This window comes from Macaca thibetana, chromosome 14, assembly GCF_024542745.1.
Source record: "Macaca thibetana thibetana isolate TM-01 chromosome 14, ASM2454274v1, whole genome shotgun sequence".
Lineage (NCBI taxonomy): Eukaryota > Metazoa > Chordata > Mammalia > Primates > Cercopithecidae > Macaca > Macaca thibetana.
The window spans coordinates 85376283-85395319 of NC_065591.1; the positions used below are offsets into that span (position 1 = coordinate 85376283).

The 19037-nt window shown below is 45.0% G+C and overlaps 1 protein-coding gene and 1 long non-coding RNA gene across 3 annotated transcripts in view; one reads left to right on the forward strand and one right to left on the reverse strand.

The window, feature by feature from the left end:
• The window catches only part of CEP295 (centrosomal protein 295), a 1096927-nt gene that overhangs the window by 822848 nt on the left and 255042 nt on the right, over window positions 1-19037 (forward strand). The gene's annotated exons all lie outside the window — the stretch shown is intronic.
• The window catches only part of LOC126936307 (uncharacterized), a 300630-nt gene that overhangs the window by 215785 nt on the left and 65808 nt on the right, over window positions 1-19037 (reverse strand). For both annotated transcript variants that reach the window (XR_007719423.1, XR_007719422.1), the window contains exon 3: window positions 10929-14812. This is a non-coding gene — a long non-coding RNA (uncharacterized LOC126936307). The remainder of the gene's footprint in view (window positions 1-10928; window positions 14813-19037) is intronic.

The window sequence follows — 19037 nt, forward strand, 5'->3', positions numbered from 1 at the left end:
AACCAATTAGCATAAGACACCTTGCTCAGGCCATAGACAGATCCAATTACCACGCGCCTAAAGCTTTGTTTGAATTTCGCGCCCTAAGCTGTGTTTGAACTTGTATTTGCCTATATAAACAGCCTGTAACAAGCAGTCGGAGTCCCAAGGCCAACTTAGAGCTTGGGACCCTAGCGCGCTAGTAATAAATAACTCTCTGCTGTGAATCTCGTGTCGGTGATCCTTCGCGGCGACCCCTGCCCAGGAGGGAATCGACAGTTCGGTTCCAACAACATCATGGATGTTCACACAGTAAGATCTCTTCCCTGTATTATTTTAACTGCTTCAGATACTAAGACTGCTACTGCCGCCACTACCCATAAACAATGAGGCCAACCCTTTGCCACTACATCAATTTCCTTACTCAGGTATGCCACGGGTTGCAAGCTCATCCCTCGGACCTTTGTAAGGACTCCTAGCGCTATTCCTGCTTTTTCCTGTGACATATAAAGAAAAGTCTTGCCCCGTTGGCAAGCTTAACACTGGGGCTTGGGTTAGGGCTTTCTTTAGGGCCTGGAAAGCCACTTCTGCTTCAGGTGTCCACCTTACTAAACGGGTATTGGCTGAGTTTCCTTAATTAGTGTATATAATGGTCTGCCTCTTTCACCGTACCTGGGAATCCATATTCAGCAGAAACCTGTTATGCCAAGGAACTCTCTTAGTAGCTTTAGGGTTTTGGGATGAGGATAATTCAGTATAGGCTGGATACATTCCTCACTGAGGGCCCTGGTGCCTTTGGATAATTTTAGCCCTAAGTATTTAACCTGCTGTGAGCAGAGCTGAGTCTTTGGTTTGGAAATCTTTTAGTCACAGGTAGCGAGGAAATTTAAGATCCCTTGGGTGGCTTGATGGTGCAAGGTTTCTAAATGGGCGGCTAAAAGTAAATCATCCATGTACCAAAGGACAAGAGTGTCGAGGTATGAGAATTGGCCCAAATCTTGGGCTAATGCCTGGCCAAATAGATGGGGGCTATCCCTGAACGCTTGGGATAAAACAGATCAGATGAGTTGAGACGTTGGGTTTGTAGGATCTTCAAAAGCAAACAAGAATTGAGAGTCAGGATATACAGGGATGCAGAAAAAGACATCCTTAAGGTCCAGGACTGTAAACCACTCTGCTTCCTCTGTATTTGGGAAAGCAGAATATAAGGGTTAGATACAGCTGGGTATAGAGGAACAACAACCTCATTGATAATCCTGAGCTCTTGAGCTAACCTCCACTCTCTGTTGGGTTTATGTATTCCTAAATGTGGAGTATTGGAGGGGCTATTGCATGGTTTTACTAGGCCTTGGGCTTTTAGGTCCTTAACAATCTTTTGGAGTCCTTGTTGGGCCTTGGGTCTAAGGGGGTACTGCCTTTGGTAGGGAAAGGAGGCAGAATCCTTTAGTTTAACTTGAACAGGATGGGCACCCTTTGCTCGTCCATATTGTCCTTCTGTTGCCCATGTCCTTCTGTTGCCCAGACTTCAGGATTAATTCCTTCCTCAAGCACAGGATAACAAATGGGTGTTCCTTCTCCTATGTTCAGATGTATAATGGCCCCTGCTTTTGCTAGAATGTCTCTCCCTAACAAGGGAGTGGGGCTTTCAGGTATAATTAGAAAGGCATGTGAAAAGAGTAAAAGCTCCACAACTTAGTGGCTGGGAGAAGTATCTAGTGACTGGCTGTCCTAGGACCCCTTGGATAGTGGACCCCTTGGAAGACAGTTGTCCCGGACAGAAGAGTAAGACTGAGAAGGCTGCGCTAGTGTCCAGGAGACAGTTAACCTCCTGGCCCTCAATGGTCAAGCATACCTGGGGCTCTGTGAGAGTGATGGCATGGGCTGGTGCTTGCCCCAGGCACCCTCATTTCTGCTGCTGGATCATCCGGTTAGTGGCTTCTGATTCAGCGGACCTTCATCCCCTGGGGCTGTGGGCCTTCCAGTGATTCCCTTGACATAAGGGGCATGGACAAGGGGGCAGCTTACTTCTACTTGGACAATCTTTTTCAAAGTGTCCTTGTAGACAGCACTGGAAGCAAGCCCTATTAGGCATTCGATTTGCCCAACTTTTCCCTTTTCCAGAGCCTCCAAAGTCTGCTTGCCTGAGGGCCATGACTAAAGCGGTGGCCCTTTTTTAATCCCATTTGTCCCGTTCTGCCTGCTCCTCCTGATCTCTATTATTAAAAAACGAGGTTGCCAAGTTCAATAGGGTTTCTAAGTTTTGCTCTGGGCCTAAGGTGGACTTTTGAAGTTTTTTTCTAATGTCTGCAGCTGACTGAGTAATAAACTTATCCTTTAAGATTAGTTGGCCTCCAATAGAGTCAGGTGACAGAGAGGTATGCTTCCTCGCTGCCTCCCTTAGTCTCTCCAGAAAGGCAGTAGGATTTTCTTCCCTTCCCTGTGTTATAGTGGACATCACTGAATAATTCATAGGCTTCTTCCTAGTTTTCCTTAGTCCTTCTAGCACGCAAATTAGCAAATGTCTGTGGCACCAATCTCCATGTTCTGATTCTGTGTCCCAGTGAGGGTCTACGCTGGGAACTGCCTTCTGGCCTGTAGGGAATCGTTCTCTTTCCTCTCTTGTCATTCTATCATTGACCTGAGATACCAGAGATCGCCAAAATCTCGGGGCGCAGTTATGGCGGCACTTCTCTCATTTGGGGTTAGTGTCTGATTTAGCAGTAACATTAGATCTCTCCATGTCAGATCAAAGGATTGTCCTAACCCTTGTGAAACATCAGCATAGCCATCAGGGTTATCTGAGAATTTACCTAGGTCTAATTTAATTTGCTTTAAGTCTGAGAGAGAAAAAGGAACATGCACTCTGGCTGGGCCGAATTCCCCTCCTCCCACCGCTTGGAGGGGGCATAATTGGGGAATATTGGCACTCTTTGGTTCATTGTTTACCCCTTTTTCTATCTCCTTTTGGACGGTTTGGGTTGAAGGGGGGGTCCTTATTAGTTGGGGAAGGAGTCAGGAGGACACTGGGGTAGGGAGGTAGACTGAGGGTTTCCTGTAGGGCATAAATCACACTTTTTACGTAACTGTGAGTTATCTCTTAATGAAAAGAAAGTTTGTACATATGGCACTTCACTACATTTGCCTTCTTCTCTACAAAGAGGCCTAGCTGTAAGATGGTGTTACAATTTATACTTCCCTCAAGAAGCCAGGTTTCTCCCCCTTGAGGAAGATATTGTGGCCAGGTGGTACTGCAGAAGAATATGTCTTTTCTTTCTTGGCACCTGAAGGTCATATTGGTCCTAATCCTCCAGAATACATCTTAGGGGCGTTTTTGCCTTCGGCGGGGAACATTTCCCATCCGAAAAAATAACATAGGGATGCCAGCGTCCCTAGTCATTTTCCAATGAGCATCAGTCCTAGAGCATCCTCTATGGTCCTAACGCTTATTCCTTTTGAAGGTGTGTAACCACCCATGGACCTCTGCTTATCGGATTAGTTACGCTCACCGATGTAGCAGTCCTGCACCTGTTTTCCCGCCTCTCTTGACCACAAAGAAAGGGGTCCGGGCTGCTGGATTCTAGCGGTCTTTTATCAGCGTGCCCAACATTGCCTTTGCGCTCAGGGGTGAGTCCTAGACCTGGGCTGGGTTCCTGAGTATTTCATAACAACCCAGCTGCCCCATCAAGATGCATTCGCATAAACAACAGTTCTTATGCAAATTCATTTCAGAGAGCATGTAGTGAACCTTTGCAGTCATGACTGAGACAGTGTTTTGATTCTATAAGTACTTTAAGGCCTGGCTGAGTGCAAACAGCTCGCATGTTTGAGGAGACCAATTATTAGGCAATTTTTCTAACTCTGCTTCCACAAGAGTCTCCTTACCAATTACTGAATACCCATTGTGGTTTCTTCCTCAATCACCTAGGAGGAACCATCTATTTTCCTGTCCTGAAGGGACTTCCTCCTAGGTCTGGTCGGACCTTTGTATGGTAATTAAGATTTAAATTCCCTGTTGAGAAATCTGCTGGGTTAAGGGAATTATCAGTGGTTGGAGGTACATTACCCTTTCCTAACAGAATAGCCCCACACTTTAAGATTTTTGAGTTAGTAAGCTACCTTTTTGCTTTTTTGACTTAGAATAATTCTGAACTGGTGAGGTGTGCTCACAACAAACTTTCCTCTAAAAGTTATTTTTCTACTTTTAGCAAAGCAGTTGCCACTACTGACTGAATGCATTTGGCCCATCCTTGGGTTACTGGGTTAAGGATTTTTGATAGGAAAGCTACAGGTTGTCAGTGGCCTCAGTGCTTTAGGGCTACGCCCTTATTTACACTGACAACAAAGTGGCATTGGAGTGTTATAGGGTCACAGACAAGACCTTCAATTATCAATTACAGGTTTTAAATTTACCATGGCTTTTAAAGGAATAGGGCACACTTTTTTTTTAAACTATTTCCATCTTTTTCTTTTTCTCTTTGACTTCCTGTTTCTCTCTCTCTCTCTCTCCCCCCCCATCTCTCTCTCTTAGCCATTACAAACTTGGGGCCCTAGCAAGGGTGGTGGGTAATGGGTCCCACATAACTGCCCATGTCGAGAGCTTTATACCTAAATCGGGAGGGATATCAGGGATAAGACTCCCTGGGTTTATAGCCTAGATGTCTAAGGATGCATCCTAGAGCTTCCTTAGATCCCTTTGGAGATATAACTTGCTAAAGGAAATGAAAGTCTGAACCATGAGTACCTAGGAGGCAGGGATCAGAGGAAGTAGATTCAGAGGCAAGGAGAATTTTGGGGCTACACTTTCAAGAAAGTTGTAGTCCGGACCCAGGAGGTATGGGTCAGAAGGAAAGGTAGAGGTGCACGCATGGGTGACTGTTGAGTAGAAACTTCTGGCTGTGACATGATCTCAACCGGCTACTGCTGGGAGTTCGGGACAACAGCTTTCTGCTACTAGTCGGCCCTCGGCTTCCCCAAGAAAACTGAAAGTGGAAGCTGGCTCCAGGAAGACCAATGTGTCCAACCCAGAGGGTTGGGGGTTAGAAAGCCCTTCCCCAGATAGCCTCACACCTGAGTCTTAAGTCTGGCGGCCACGCTAATTATTTTTAACTGGCTGACAGGTGCCCGGTATTTTCCTCCACTTTCCAAGGAAGGATAGGACAGAATAGCAAGCGAAAGTGGTCCAATATTACTCACCACTTTGAAGGTCCTTTCGTGGCCACCAAAATGTTACCAGCGGGTCCTTGCTCCCAGAGCTCCCAAGATGGTGGTGGGCTGCTTCCAAAATGGCGGCAGGCCACTTCCAAGATGGTGGCAAGCCTCGTGTTCTCTGACCTGGGTTTCTTGGCCTCACGGATTCCAAGGAATGGAATCTTGGGCCATGCGGTGAGTGTTATAGCTCTAACAGAAGTCGTGGGTCACGGAAGAAAACCGTGGAACCCAGAGACTAGTGTTTAGCTCAATTAGGATGAACCCAGGCATTTAGCCATGCAGGAACGAGAGCAAGCCTTTAGCCTGATCAGGAGCAGCAATGGGCGCCTCACTGGATCAGGAGCAGACCACCAGTGGTGGATGGCGAGCGAAAGCTCAGCTCGAGCGGTAACACAGACCAGAAGAGTGCAGTTGCAAGGTTTAACAGAGTGACATAGAGTGAAAACACTGCTCCCACACAAAGGGAAAGGACCCAAAGGCTGTTGTTGCCGGCTTGAATGCCTGGGTTTATATCCCGATCATTGTCCCTCCCACTGTGCTCTCAGGCAACATATGATTGGCTATTTCTTTACTTCCTGTTGTTGCCTAATTAGCATTTTAGTGAGCTCTCCTTACTATCTGATTGGTCGTGTGTGAGCTAAGTTGCAAGCCCTTTAAACTACCTGTTTAAAGGTGGAAGCGGTCACCTTCCCAGCTAGGCTTAGGGATTCTTAGTCGGCTTAGGAAATCCAGCTAGTCCTGTCTCTCACTAATGGCTACTTTGTTATTTTTTTTCTCTTGTTTTTTGTCAGGAAAGGTTTTTCATTTGTTTTTCAAATGATCATTATATATTTCATATAATTTCCTGATTTTCCCTTTTAATTTCAGCTTTTATTTTAGATAGTGAGTACCTATGCAGGTTTGTTACATGGGTATATTGCACCCAGGTAGTGAGCACAGTACGTAGTAAGTTTTTCAACCTACACACCTCTCCCTCCTTCCCCCCTCTAGTAGCCCACCAGTATCTATTGTTCCTAAGTTTTACGTCCATGGGTGCTCAATGTTTAGCTGTCACTTATAAGTGACAACATGGGGTGTCTGGTTTTCTTTTCCTGTATCAGTTAGGATTATGTCCTCCAGCTCCATCAATGTTGCTACAAAAGACATTATTTCATTCTTTAGGCTGCATAGTATTCCATGTACCACATTTTCTTTATCCAGTTCACACTGATGGGCATCTAAGTTGATTTCCCATCTTTGCTATTGAGAACAGCATGGCAATGAACATGCGTGCGTGTGTCTTTTTGATATAATGGTCTATTTTCCTTTGGGCATATACCCAGTAATGGGATGGTGGGTCAAATGGTAACTCTGTTTTAAATTCTTTGAGAAATCTCCTAACTGCTTTCCACGGTGGCTGAATTAATTTACATTCCTTCACCAATAGCATGGAAGCATTCCCATTTCTCCATGGCCTCTCCAGAATGTTGGTTTTTAGCTTTTTAAATTGATAAAAATTGTGCATAATCATGTATATGTTGTTTTGAAATATGTATACATTGTGGAATGGCTAAATGGCGCTAATTAACATACACATTACCTCACATAGTTGTCATTTTGTGATGAGAATACTTAAAATCTACTCTTAGTAATTTTCAAGAATGCATTAACTGTAGTCACCATGCTGTATTAAATGATTTCCTGAACTTATTCCTCCTGAAATTTTGTATTGTTGACCAAAAGCTCTCAAACCCCCTTCCGTCAGCCCCTGCAACTCTTCCATGAGTTCAGCCTTTTCAGATTACACATATAAGTGAGATCATGCAGTATTTATCTTTCTGTGCCTGGCTTATTTCATTTAACATAAACCCTCCCAGGTTCATCCATATTGTCACAGATGACAGAAATTCCATCTTTTTAAAGGCTGAACAGTATTCCATTGCGTATATACCTCTTTCTTTATCCATTTATCCCCTGATGGACACTTAGGTTGTTTCTATATCTTGGCTATTGTGAATAGTGCTGCAGTGAATATAACAGTACAGATACCTCTTTGACATACTTACTTCATTTCCTTTAACTATGTACCCAGTAGTGGGATTGGTAGATCACATGGTAGTTCTACTTTTAATGTCTTGGAGAACCTCCATATTTTCCATAATGGCTGCACTAATTTACATTCCCACAAGCAGTGTGCAAGTGTTCCATTCTTCACATCCTCTCCAACACTTATTTTTTTGTCCTTTGGATAATAGCCATTCTAACAGGTATAAGGGTGATATTATTTTAATTTGCATTTCCCTGATTAGTGAGGTTGAATATTTTTTCATATACCAGTTGCCCATATGTATGTCTTTTGAGAATGTCTATTCAGGTCTTTTGCTCATTTTCTAATGTTTTCTTACTATTGAGTTCCATATATATTTATATATATTTGGGGTTTTAAAATTTATATGAGTATATAGGTGTATATATTTAAGGGGTGCATGAGATGTTTTGATACAGGCATGCAATGTCAAATAAGCACATCATGGAGAATGGGGTATCCATTCCTCCTCAAGCATTTATCCCTTGAGTTACAATCCAACTATATTCATTATTTTAATATACATTATTGACTATAGTCACCCTATTGTGCTATCAAATACCACATCTTATTCATTCCATTTTGGGGGGGTACCCATTAACCATCTCCCCGTATATATTTCGGATATTAACCCCCTATCAAATGTATAGTTCGCACTTTTTTTTTAACCATTCTGTAGGATGTCTCTTCACTCTGTTGATTGTTTCCTTGGGTCAGAAGCTTTTTCATTCGAGGTAATCCCATTTGTCCATTTTTGCCTTCGTTGTCTGTGCTTTTGGGTTCATATCCAAAAAAATCATCGCCCAGACCAGTGATACGGAGTTCTCCCCCATGTTTTCGTCTAGCACCTTTATTCGTTAATCCTCTATTTCCTTAATTTCTATCTACTGACACCATACATAAGCAACAATAAAATAATAGTGTGCTTCACTTCATACTGCTCCTCCACCAAATAAGCTGGTTATATTATTTCTATTTATTCTTTCAGTACTTACCCTTACACTTCAAAGTATATTATCAGCTTTAAATAATTTCAAGTCCTAACATTAAAAGAGCAAGAAAGAATACTTATGCCACCTCATATCTTCTCCCTTCCAACTTGTTATAACATTTCTGAAACCATAGTTTGCACAGTTAATTTTATCATAATCCTATAGGAAGTTATTTTCCTGTAGCTTCTCCGTTTCTCTTGTTTGGACACTATCCTCTTATGGTTTCTTCATAAAATACTCAGGAGAAATAGTCCCTAATTCTTCCATGTTTAGAAATGCTTATGTATTGCAGTTATACATGTTAGTTTGATGTGTTCCCCTGCTAGAATGTACTCTATTTAATAAAGACAGGAATATTTTATATTTTTCTCACTGATGTATCTCCCAGTACCAAGTCATTACACATAGTCATTACACTGAAAATAGTTGTTAAATGAGCAACATATTATACAAAGGAAACATAAAAAGAGCTCTTGGGTTGGTCTTTTTCTCCCTGAGAACTTTGTAGGCATTGCTTTTCAAGTGCTAAATGGTAGAGAAGGTTGAGGCTAGATTTCTATGCCCACCACTATTTATTTTTGGTTTTTAGTAATTTGACTCTGACATGCCTAGGCGTGGTTTTCTTTGTTTACCCTACTTACAGTTTGTTGAATTTCTTGAATCTGTGGGTTATTTTCCACCAAAATTGAAAACCAAGCGAATTTTTATTAACGTTTTTCATGTGCACTCTTAAAAAATTAAATTCTCCATTGAGTAAAAGGATCTAGTTTTATATACCATATCAAGCTTATTAATGTTATTATTCAAATCTTCTATATATGTGCTCCTTTCATCTGCTTGATCTATCAAATTCTAAAAGTGCTACCTTACAAACAACTAAAATTGTGATGTATTTCTTCTCATGGTCCTGTCAATAGTCGCTTGCTTTATATATGTTGAAGCTATATTTACACATTCATAATCTTTTATCAGAGTACTAGTATATGTCATCCTTTGTCCCTCATGGCATGTTCACCTTATATTTCTTTTGCTGATGTTAAAACTGTTGCCATAGGTTTTGTTCATATTTACCTTCCTTTTTCCTTTTTTCCTTCAACGTTTTGTACATTTTTGCTTTAAATATGTCTTTTAAAATCTAATCTGGGAGGACTGTGTGAGATAGGAAAATTTCAATGTCTCTAGAGAATTGGGGTGGATGCAACAGATGGGTAGACCTTTGACAGAATCAGGTGGAGACAGAGAAATTTCAAGGTGGAGGAGTCTGAAAAAAGAGTTCATAATGGGCTTTCTTAATTTTTTCCAACCCAAACTTGTCAGTGCCTTTGAGGTTAAGCCTGATCCCAAATGACTTAATATGGTTTCTGAAAAAGCTGGGTGATCCCCGTGTGACCAGTTGTGCCTATTTCAGTTGGAAGGGAATATTCAAAGGTTGGATGAAAGTTTCCTTGTGGGAAAGTTCAAAAGCAGACAACTTTTATGAAACAATGGGAAAGTGAACACAAGGGAAGGAGAAGACCCTTAACCATGACATTGCTGAGCATCCAAATCCTCTCTCAGTTCCACATTCCTTAAGTTGTTAACAGTTCAAGGGAATAAAAGCTTTTTGAAAAGACTGGCTCCTTTCCAAAGAACTGGCAGGCAGGGAGATAATACACATGACAAGACTGAAATACACTGAAGTCAGGGACATTTGCCTTGTAATAAGAAAATACTCAGAAGAGGACTGCCTACTGAACTGCATTAAGATTCGTAAGAAAAAGTTAGGCCTGACAGTAAGAGTTTTGCCAGGTAGAGGCAAACCATACGTGCACAGTTGCTCTGCCTGCTATTTCAAGCACGGAGGAAAGGGGACACGGATCCAGAGGATGTACAAACCCTTCTGCAATTCTAATACAGATACTCTCAAAAGATTTAGAGGAGGCTATTCATTCATCTTCCTGATCCCAAAATTCTGTATCTCATTTCTAATGTTTAAGCAAAAGTCTGGGAAATACTGTACAGAACACAGAATTAGTTTCAAATACATTCAAAGGCAGACATCTTTGAAAAATATTCTGTATGGGATATATTCAAGGCAGAGATATAGGGAATGTGATGGTAGACTTCCCAAAAAAAAAAAAAAAAAAAAAAACAAACAAACAAACAAAAAACCTCAGAGCCATAATTTCAAAAGATTTCCTTATTTTTCTACCTCTGAAAAGTAATGAACGGTGTGAGACCCTTTTGGGGAAGAGGGAAGGGCAATCATCTCTTGAATTTTCCTAGCAACCTACAGCAGTGTCTTAACCATCTCCAGTTCACAGACGAGCCTGGCTGCAGGTTCCCTATCTTACCTCATGAAGGACACATGAAGGATGGATGGGTGCATACTTGCTCTGTCCTTGAACTGACCAGGAAAACTTAATAGATGGTGGCCTCAGGACCAATCAAACTGAACTTAACCTTTACAAGTTTAGACTCATGACCAGTTGGTAGCAACCACTGCATTTATAGAGATCTGGGAAGATCACGAGAAGATACACAGGCTACCTTGTAGCTTCTATCCTCAGACCTCTTACACCAGGTGCCATTGGTTCTCTGAGCTCCAAGTAAATCTATTCATTCACATAGGTATTTTGTTAACTGTATGTTCACAGAAGCTCTGGGATATAAGAGCTCTCATGAGATTGTATGGTCCAACATACCTATATGAGGTGCCTGGCCAGTGTCACACGGAGTAGCAGACTGGGTCCAGATCCTTCTTCTCTCAGTCTCATACCCTCCATAATCACCAAGATTTTCATTAGCCAGAAAATGTATATGCAAACACATCTTGGTATCGGGACTTAAAAAAAAAAAAAATACATCAAATGACACCTTTTAAACCAATGACAATGGTTTCTATTCTTGTTTCCAACTCAAATTTTCTTTCAGAATATGCTCTTCAAGAAACATTAGGCTTAGTAATGAGGACTCTGAAAGCCAAGAGTGCTAGATTCTACTGCTGAAACCCCAGTATGACTTTCTGTGAAACTTCTAATAAATAATTCAGTATTGCCTTAAAGCCATTGAATAGCTGGAAATAATTTGGAAGCTGGTGTCTCAAATCATTACCAAGTACACCCATACGAGAGCACTATTTCCCCTGAGAATTGTTAAACTTCCACCAAGCAAGTCCACAGTAAATTGGCATCTGGTCCCTGCCAGGTGACTAACATCAAAATGTTTATCTTTTAAAGGTCCATTTTCAGCCTGCCTTCACCAAGCCTGTCTAGTAGCTGCCTTCTGAAGGTCCAGTTCAAACCAATTAGGCCTCCTGATGGACAATAAAGAGGAAAACAGTGGTGAAGATAGAGCCACAAGCACCTAAAGGATCTATCACACTGTGTGTGCCATGTCTGTTTGGCCAGTAGAGCCTTGGGGAGCAGGCCTTCATTTATATTCTGAGTTTTTGAACACACTGATGAAAAGGGAATGGCCATTTATGGGGCCTCCATAATGTACTAGGCACAAAGTATGCCATTTTCATATTTCAATATATCCTGCCAACATCCCCTAGAAATTAAACCTTACTTCACAGACGTGGGGCAAGTGGGTGCAGGTCATGGGCCCTGAGTAAGGTCATTCAGCTAGAAAATGGCAGAGGGAGAATTCAGATATGTCCGTTTCCCCAAGATTATATTCTTTTCACATCATACACAAAATTTCCTAAGCAAGAACACTGAAATGTTTTAAGTAAGGAGCCCATGGAAAAGATTATTTCACTTATCGCTACCAGGTGAAGCTCCTCTTTCGCTGAGCAACAGACCAGAGGCTGGGTGGAGTTAGTGCCCACAAGGCAGGCCAAACTGACAGCCCATTTGTCTAAAGATGGCATCAAAGGCTGTTCACCATGACCAGGTGAGGGCTATTCAAATACCCTGGGCAGGCAAGGTTTCTTTAGACCAGGGAGTAGAAAAATAATTTACTGAAAGGCAACAGATTTTAATGATGAAGAAGAGCATAGACTCTGGAGCCAGGCTGCCTGGGTTTAAAATCCCATCTCCTGTTTTGCCCCAAACAGTCTAAGGCATGTGTGCATGAGGGTGTCTGGATGTGGGGGCAGAGCAGATGGACGGGCAGGAGCAGCCAGGTAGTGGGGTTTGCTGAAGAATGGTCAACAGGGACCTGAGGCATGCTGCATCTAGTTTTGCGTATGTCTAAAACGCACTGTAACACAAGCTTAAGAATAAACAAACCAGAGCTCCTCCACTCACTAGCTGTGTGACATGGACAGGTTCCCTGGCCTGCCTCAGCTTCCTCCTGTGTAAGATTGAGTAATAATCGTACCTACCTCATGAGGCTGTGTGAGAAATAAATACATGTAAAATATCAAGCTACTATTGTTTACACAGTAACTATGAGTAACTAAGCCCCAGGCACTAGACTTGGCTTTACAAATACACTATTTCAACTTAACCCTCCCCACACTCCTATGAGGCAAGATAACCTCTAAGTGGATTCAGAGGAATTTCAGCAGCAAAATCTGCATCAAAACCCAGGTTTGTTCTAAAAGCCACATTTTCTACTAGAGAGTTTACCTTCCTAAAAGTGACTTTACCAGTTCTTTACGGACGGAGAAACTGAGGTTCAGTGGGATTAAGTAATATACAATTCTGAGTGGCAGACTGAGAACTAAATGCCGATCAGGTAATTGCAAGACATGCAGACTGTGGTCTTTCTGCTGGAGAGAATGGGCTGTCCTTGCTCCATCCTCACAGCATCTGCCCCCCTGGAAGGGGACTCACCAGCCGCACGGCGGCCACTGTGAGGAGCAGATGGCTGCAGATGCCTTCCCCCTCCCTCCAGCCCCTGAATGAGAAAGTCCTTGGGACAGTGGCCTGCAGTCTTTCTCAGACCAGCAAGCATTGAAGTTTGTAACAGAACCAAATAAAGGGGAGGAAAACAGAAACCTCAGAGGAACGTGATGCTAGCGGCCTCTGAATTTGTTAAGTATTTTAGCGAATCTCTTTCCAGGGCCATTGGCCCTTAAGTAAGTATGAGGAGGCACCGGGTCTCTCTGAGACCAGCTGACAGAGTAGGGCCGCAGAGCTCTGTCGGCCTGCCGAGTCCAGGCTCTCCAGGCATCAGCCAGGGAAGTCCTTCCTTTCAATAGCTGCTTCATCTTCCTGAGAGACTCACTCCAAGAGGCCCCAAATCTCCACTAACAGCCTCTGCCATCAATGAGCGAGTCGCACAGCCACGGGGATTAGGAAAAGCGCTTCTCTCCCCACAAATCTCCATAATCAGCAATGACAGGAGAACAGAAATCCTCAGAACAGTCACCATGAATCTGACTTCCAAAGAGAGGCTGCTCCATCAGGAACCGGGACCGCATGAGCAGTGCTGTTAGAATAAAATGAGGCAACCATTCCAGCCAATTTGCATTGAAAACTCAGCTGGAATGCCAACAATTTGCATCCTTTCAGATAAGAACAAAACCAAGCCTGACCTTTACTTCCAGGACCACTCTGCATTGCTGTTTGCACAAACATACCAAGTTAAAGTAGGAAAACCTAACTGGTGTAAAAAGCATCTGTGGTCACAGTCTAATTAGAACTCTCACTTTCTAAAGCAAGCCAATTAATGCACCCTTTCTGTCCCTCTCCATCTTAAAATTGTCAGTCAAAAAGCATAATTTTACTCAGAAATGATGAGCAGAGGGAGTGCTGGGGAAGGTGGAGAGAGCCACAGGAGAAAGGGAAGGGGAGGGAAGAGGGGCAGACCCCTGGGCAGGGGGAGACTCACAGACAGCAACTGGCAAAACATGATAAGCATCCAGTTTAAGGCTATTATCTCCTTTATTCAAAAAATAAATATTTCACTTTGATTCAACATATTTCAAATCACATTAAGCACAGAGAAGAAATACAGTCCCTTTGGAGATTGTGACACGTGTTGGAAAGAGGCATGATCCAAACAATGGGAATGAGGTGAGTGCGGATTCCAGCTGCTTCCCAACCCAGAGGTTCCGCACCTCTTCAGGTGGAGCTACTTATTGATTTTTAGGAGAGAAAAAGAAACACACACACGCGCGCGCGCGCTTTGAAGTCTGAAAGGCACATGAAGTGGACCATAAGGTGTATGGCACATTCACTGATAAAACATCCCCTATTCCCTCCCAAGAAAAGCGGAGATACTTTAATCAAGTCAAAGACCAGAGAAGACAGGGTGCTCCAGCTTACAGCTCAGCAACATGAACATCTCTGAATATGAAAGCCATTTTTTGTTTGCGTCCCCCTCCCGCGCCTCCTCTCCGTGCCGATGGGGTCCGCGGCTGGCTGCGGGGCTCACTCGGTGATGGCGGGGCGCGTGGCCACGTACACAAACACCACGATCAAGAGCACGACCACGGCCAGCGTGGGCAGCACCACTGTGGTGATCTGCTGCCGGGCCTCCTGCATGGCTTGCTTCCGCTCCTTCTTGTCCTTGGAGGTCTCCTTCTTGGGCTTCCCTTTGAGCTGCCGCATCTTTCCTAGAGGAAGCTAGGAGGGTGTGTCCAGAGGGATTCCAGGAAGGGCCACACTCTTCCTGTCAAGGCTGGAACCTCCTGTAGAAAGAACTGTGATGGTCAAGAATAAACCAAGTGGAAGAAAAAATAAATCATAAAGGCAAATACACAACTAGGAAAAACATCTGCAACTTACATGACAAAGGGCTAAGAGGCCACACGGGTCTCTAAGTTCCCTTGGGGTCAGCGCTCTAAGCAGTGGGCACTGGGTCACCGGTGTGCTGTGAGAGGGGCCTTTGCTCCAGCACCAGCTGGACAAACCCCTGGGTACCAGACAAATAATACTGTGTTCTGTACGTGCCATGAGGTGAAAGGATCGGGAAGTACCAACTACGCTGCCTCCACTCAGAGGAGTGGCTGTCCCTTTCATGGCTCTAGCTACTTGCCTTCCTGCTCTAAGTTCCATGATCTCCCCAGCCCATCTCCAGCATGGAACTGCAGGCAGTCTGCAGTCTCCAGGCACGTGGCCCCCTTCCTGCCCAAGCCAGGCCAGACTCATTAAGGCTGCAGAGAGCCCACAGGCACCAACTTCTCTCATCTCTTCGTTGGTTCCTTGGCCCATTCATTCAAACCTTCCCGAGCACCTACCGTGTGCCAAGCATTGCTCAAGGAGCTGAGGATAGAGATGAAGGACTCAGTTGTGTCCCCACAGAGGTCACAGTCTGGGAGGCATGATGGAAACCTGGGTCACAATAATAATGAAGGGAGATGGCTGAGCCCACAGTCCTGCCACCCACTAAACCTGGGATTCTCCTGTGAATTCTGTGGCCCGTGGAGGGTCCTAACAGGTGAAGTAGAACTTTCAGGGGCCTGAGGAATGAATACAAATGTTTGGCTAACTACAGAGGAACATCTCTATAAAAGTCAGCTTCTTAGCTTTAAGCAGATGAAAAAGACTTTGGCTGATTTAAATTGAGGAGTTTACTTAAAGGCCTTTGGCATCTCATTGATTCCCAGAAAAGCCAAAGAACGAGGCTCAGAAAATGGGCAGGACATTATGCTGTGCTGCTATAAGTGGATCCCAACTCACACTCCCAGTGTGAGGATGCCAGAGCCTGCATCACCACCTGTCAGCACTGGACACGGGCACTGGAGCAGGAGGTGCCGAGCCACCATGACCACCCCCAAAAACTAGATGTGGCTGCTGGCACAGTCTCCAGATGAACTCCCCACCCCCCAGCTTTCTGCATCACCAGCTCTCATGCATGTGTGACTAGACAAGCCCAGGTCCATACGCCCACAGCCTAGCCTTCCAATTTGTACAGCGGGAAGAGTACTTTCCAAACACAGTGAAGGAGTGGGGTTAGGAATCAGGCAGGGATATATCAAAGGCAGATGTCCATTACAATATCCTGGGCGAGTAGCACGGAGTGAGGGGTTCTTGGAAGCAGAAGAGCGCTGTACACCAATGTTCTCTAGCAGAGGGACCTATGCTCTATACTGTCTGCCCTGTTTTGTCCCAGGGTAGTGGGTGGCCTGTCATCATCTTGGGGAGGAAGATGACATCTCCATCTAAGTGACCGAGGTGGCAGAATGTGGACTCAGAGTTGGGAAAGGTCTTATTGATACCATCCTGGTTTTTTTTTTTTATGAGGGATCCTTAATCTCTTACCATTCCTCTCATTCCATTTAGATCCCAAAACCTTTGTTGTATCATTCAAAATCAGGCAGAGTTTCCTAAGGTATGAGATGACAAATATTATTGTGCTAGGATGGCATAATGCCAGTCAAGAGCAAACATTAAGGTTCAGGAAATATTAACGGAAGTGCCATTTGGGCAAATGTATAATTTCCTTCATGAAATTGGGAACAGAGAGAGGGAAAAAAACAAAAACAAAAAACAAAAAACAAAAACAAAAAACCTACTATTACTTTCTTAAGGCCTGAAAGGTACAGGAACCCCTGGCTTTACCAATTCTCCTTTCAGGTCTTCCAAAGGACTTCCAGACTGACTTGCCTTCAAATCCAGGACGTATCACTTACAGGCTAAATGGCTTTGAGCAAGTCACTTAACTCCACTAGGCCTCCATGCCATCATCTGAACAATGAGAACAGCTTGTTTTAAAGGATGACTGTGAGAATCTGGAAAGCAAATGCATCTGTACGCAGAGCTCTGCCCACCCACAGGGACGCTGTACAGGTGGGCTGAGACATCTCCACCCATACCCGTGGGCGGCCCAGGGATGGGTGCACTGAGCTCCTCTAAGCCAGACTGCAGCCTTGAGTGGTGCCCACCTTCGCGGGACCGTGGTGAGGATGGAATAGGAAGCTGTATAACTCAGGGCTCGGCACAGAGCGGGCGCTGAATTCATGCTAGCCGACATACCAACACCTGGAACGCACCCCAACGGCCCTGTGTCAGACAGACAGCATTTATTATCCCCACCACGGAAGGGAGGAAACCAAGGAGCAAAGAGGAAAAACGCCAACAGTCACCCAGTTTGTAAATCCCATGGCTTCTAACAGCAATGGACAGCATTCCTGTTCAAAGCTGCAAACGGCAGCCCATTCCCTCTGATACGGCCTCAAAAAAATTATTTAAAATGAAACAAGCCATCAGCAGCACTCTGATTCATGGCCATTTCCTTGTGAAGATAATGGCCTGTCAGAGCCCGCTGCTGTCTCTCCCAAATTCCTCACAGGACTGGCAGGTGGCACCCCGGGCCTGGGGCTAGCCGAGCCCTGGCTGTCTGGCTAGCAGTGCTGGGCCTGACTTCCCTCCTGCACTTCAAGCTGCTGTCTGCATCCGCCCCCATAAGTGCAGCTGACATTCAAAGGCCCCAGTCTCCACGATGACCAGTCCTCAACATTTCTAAGATGCATTCAGAAGTTCCTGGAGGCATGGAAAAAAGCCTCAAGCTACTGGGGCCGGGGCGGTCTGGTCAGGATTTAAAAGGCAAACATGCCCATCTGAATCCTGCGTACTTCATCAGGCTTCAGGAGAAGCAGCGTCTCTGCTCTCACTCACCTGTGACCTGGGGCAGCAAGGGAAAGCATCTCTGAGATAACAACTGGGGAGGAGACCCTTTGGTGAAAAGGGACCAGCCAGGAAAAAAGCTGGGAAGAGCACCAGGCAGAGGGCAGAGTGGCCTGAGCCAGGCAGGGCATGGCTTACCGAGGAGTGAGAGGAAGGAGGTGGCGAGGTGGCGAGGGCAGGAGGGGACTCCAGGGAGGGGAGGGGAGGGGAGGGGAGGGAGAAGCAGAGGTACTGCAGGCCATGGCAAGATTATTCCAAGAACAGCAGCAGGCGCTGAAGGGCTTTCCAGCAGGGAGGCGCAGGTGCTGAAAAGCTCCCTCTGGCTGGTCAGTGGGGAGTGGATTGTGAGGGAACGCAAAGGGAGGCTCTGGAGCAGTCTAGGGGCTGGGGGGCTGGTGGTGGCTTGGACACGGGGTGGATCAGCGGTGACAAAGAGGAGGATGGAGTTATGTTCTGAAGGTATAAGGGACAGGCCCCAGTGACTGACTGGACATGACAAATAAGGGAAAGGGGGACACAAGAATAAATCCAAGGTCTGGAGCCTGAACCACCGCATGGGTGGCATGGGTGGTGATTCTGTCTCCTGAGAAGCAAGAAGGGGCATGGGGAGGAGTGGGCACTGGGGAAGGGTGGGCTCAAGAAGCGCATTGAGTGCTCTGTGGGTACCTCTCTGCATGTGAGGATGCTTCTTAGAGATCGTCGTGGAAATAATATCAAGGAGGCAATAGGATAAATGAGTCAGGAGCTGGGTCTGGGCTGAGGATCTGTATTTGGAAGTCATCAACTATTGGATTAAGAGAGATCACGTCCAAGGCAGGCAGAGAAAGGGCCCAGGACTGAGCCCCAAGGCACCCTGACAGCTACAGGGTAGGAAGTGGAAGAGCGGGCAGGAAGGGGAAGAGCAAGGGGGTACTCAGAGAACAGGAGTGAGGAAAAAGAACGTGCCATTGTGGGAACCAAGACAGTCAAGAAGGTCAACTGTCAGAAGACAGAGGCACTTGGGCCAGAACATAAGCGAACACACTGCTTCCTTGCTCGGGAACATCTGGCCAAGGAAAAACTGTCAGTGGCACGTGCTCAGTGCAGAGCTGGCTGACACTCTGCTGCAAGCCCCCCTGTCTGCCGGTAGCTTGTGATGACGGGTCTGCATGCCAGCGCGCCAAACAGCACCAGGGCCGCCAACTGCTTCAAAGTTCTGTGGGAAGAGTGTGTGTGGCCAAAAGGGTTTTTCTTTAAATAATAAGAGAAACCAGAGAATGATGTTTGAGGGATCTAATAGAATGGGAG